This window comes from Gossypium hirsutum, chromosome A06, assembly GCF_007990345.1.
Source record: "Gossypium hirsutum isolate 1008001.06 chromosome A06, Gossypium_hirsutum_v2.1, whole genome shotgun sequence".
Taxonomy (NCBI): domain Eukaryota; kingdom Viridiplantae; phylum Streptophyta; class Magnoliopsida; order Malvales; family Malvaceae; genus Gossypium; species Gossypium hirsutum.
In genome coordinates this window covers 14,280,833-14,284,303 of record NC_053429.1, presented here as the reverse complement: position 1 = coordinate 14,284,303, position 3,471 = coordinate 14,280,833, and positions in this window count along the sequence as shown.

Below are 3,471 nucleotides of genomic sequence, written 5' to 3'. Positions count from 1 at the left end.
CTGCTCGCTCTCGAGCTAATCACGAGCCTGCTCACACAAGCTGACAGTCAAGATGTAACTACTCGGGCTACCTAGCCACCAGTAGAACGTACAAGACTAACACTCAGATTCTCAGAATCACATATACATATAATTTCATGAACTCATAATCACATAGTTCCTAGTGACATGTCACATTGTATCCTACATTATTCCTAAGGTTCAAATGGGATTTTTGTCAATATCACATATTCGTCGAACTCGTTCACAATGTCATGCTCATAGACTATAACATCGTTCATACACTTATCATAATAATTAATCATAGAGACTCATACATTAATAGAATATTTAAAACATGATGTATCATTGCATTATTTACACGAACTTACCTTGGTAAAAAAAATGGACAATTAATTCGATTTAGTCCAAAATCTTGTTTTTCCCCAGTCTAGGTCCGGACTCCGTTTTTCTTGATCTATAACAGCAAATTCAGCTCATCTAATCATCACATTATTCAAATCATTCCAAAAACTATATTTAGGAAAAATTATGATTTTCCCCTAAACTTTCACATATTTACAGATTAGTCCCTAGGCTCGTAAAATGAAATGTGTTCATTTTCTTTATTACCCAAGCCTAGCCAAGCCTATGACATACTCATAACAGCCCACATTTCTCATTAAATCATACATTTTACCACCCATTTTAGACCTTTTACAAAAAGGTCCTTTTTAGGTGTTTTCATGAAAAACCACTTAGTAAAAGATGTTTATCATGCATCGAACTTTCATATTCCTCCATTAAACACCAAAGTACATGTATGTCACACATGGGTAAGCTTTTAAACATGAACCCTAGCTCAAAATAATGGTATAAATAGCTAGATCATGCTTCAAAGATCTCAAAAACATAAAGAACATTAAAAACGAGACTAGGATTGACTTACTTTCAAGCTTGAAAAGATGAAAAAAACCCTAGCTATGGCTCCTTGAAATTTTCGACACACTAGGAGGAAGATGGGCAAGATTTTTGACTTATTTTTTCCTTTTTATTCTTTTATTAACCAAATGACCAAATTGCCCTTAAGGCCTTTCTTTCAAAAATTTCCTATTCATGCCCATTTTTGTCCATAAAAATAGAAATTGGGCAAATTGCTATTTAAGGACTTCTAATTAATAATCCAAAGCTATTTCATACTAAAAGCTTCTAGAAACACATACTTTGCAACTTATTGAATTTAGTCCCTAAAGTCAAATTAGACACTTTATCAATAGAATTTCTTCATTAAACCTTCACACAAGCATGCAATCATATCATAGACCTCATGAGAATCATAAAATAATTGTTTCTATTTCAGATTCATGGTCTCGAAGCCACTATTCTGACTAGGCCCTAATTCAAGATGTTACACTTTCGGGATTTGAGGTTAACGACACAAAAATGAGATTTAGGGATTGTTTAAGGTTTAAGCAAATTGCTTTGAGGGATATGAAAATTAGTAGGATGCAAAGGGGTTTATATAGGGAAAAAATTAGGGCAACATGTAGCAAAAATTTAGCTACATTAGGGTTACTTGGGAGGCAAGCAATGGGAGTGGCGGCAAGGTATCGATTTTTCCCTTCTTTTTGCTCTCTTGGGCCTCAAACTCAGACTGTATCTACGAACTTACTAAAAAAAATTGATTAGCACTTGGGCCAAATTTGACCCCCTTTATTAACATAAAAATTTAAAATTTAAACAAAACAAATGAAACTTAAAAATTTTAAATCTTAATTAGAAAATTTCTTCTTAACAAATTACATTAAATTAATTCCTAGGAAAGGTTGGAGGGGTCACAGCGGTCCCGCTTAAGTTCCAATCTCGTTAGACAGAATTAATTAAATGTACTAAGTTAAGAAAACAAGTTCTAATTATTTATTTATTTACAGAACGAGTTCATGAAAAATCAATGGTCTGTTAACTTGGACGAGGATTCAACTCGCTCAACTTCACCATCCCAGTAGTGTTTGAGACGTTGACCATTAACTTTAAACATATATCCGTAATTGTTGTATAATTTAATAGCTCCATAAGGATAAACTCGATATATGGTATAGGGTTCTTTCCATTGGGATTTAAGCTTCCTAAGAAATCACTTCAACCTTGAATTAAACAACAAAACCTTCTGACTTCTTTAAACTCGCGAGGTTATATATAACTATCATGCCATCTCTTTGATCTTTCTTTACACCTTTTGGCATTCTCATAGGAAAACAACCTCAGCTCTTCCAACTCATCAAGTTGTAACATTCTTCTCTCATCGGTTTGCTTAAGATCAAAGTTCAACTACTTCAAAGCGCATTGAGTTCTATTCTCCAACTCTAATTGCAAATGACATGCCTTTCCAAAGACTAACTGATAAGGAGTCATTCCTAATGGTGTCTTAAATGTTGTTCAATAGGCCCATAATGCATCATCGAGCCTTCGAGACCAATCCTTTCTGCAAGGGGGTTATTACCCTTTCAAGGATACCTTTGATTTCATGGTTCACTCTTTCAACTTGCCCATTAGACTGGGGGTGATAGTCAGTAGCAATCGTGTGCTTCACATCATATTTGTCAAGCAACCACTTAAGCCATTTGTTTACAAAGTGAGAACCTTCATCACTAATAATAGCTCTTGGTGTCCAAAATTGTGTAAACACATGCTTATGTAGGAATCACATCACTACCTTAGCATCATTTGTAGTGTATGCTTCAGCTTCGGACCACTTGGCTACATAGTCCACAGTAACTAAGATGTATTTGTTCCCATACGAAGAAGGAAACGGGCCTAAGAAGTTAATGCTCTATACGTTGAATAATTCAATCTCCAAAATGTTTGTCAAGGGCATCTCATTCCTCCTTGATATATTTTCGGTCCTTTGGCATTTATCACAGTTCTTCACATAAGCATAAGCATCTTTAAATAGTGTAGGCCAAAAGAAACCTGCTTGTAAAATCTTTGCTGCAGTTCGTGAACCACTAAAGTGTCCCCCACTTGGAGATGAATGGAAATGATGCAAGATCTCAGCAATCTCACTTTCAGCTACTCACTTTCGGATTATATTATCTACACACTGTTTAAACAAAAATAGATCCTCCCAAAAATAATACCCACTATTATGAAGGAATTTTTTCCTTTGTTGGTATGTCATTTCTCGAGGAATTATTCCACATGCAAAATAATTGGCAAAAATAAAATAATCAAGGAGTTTCATGAATTTGACTTACCTCAAATAAGTGTTCATCTGGGAAATTCTTGTTGATAGGCACACATGATCGAGTTACCTCATCTTGTTCCAACCTTGACAGATGATCAGCTATTTGATTTTTGACACCTTTTCTATCTTGGATCTCAAGGTCAAATTCTTGGAGTAATAGTATCTAATGAATTAGCCTTGATTTTGCATCATTCTTCGTGAGCAAGTATTTAATGATTGCATGGTCAGTAAATACTGTAACTTTGGTA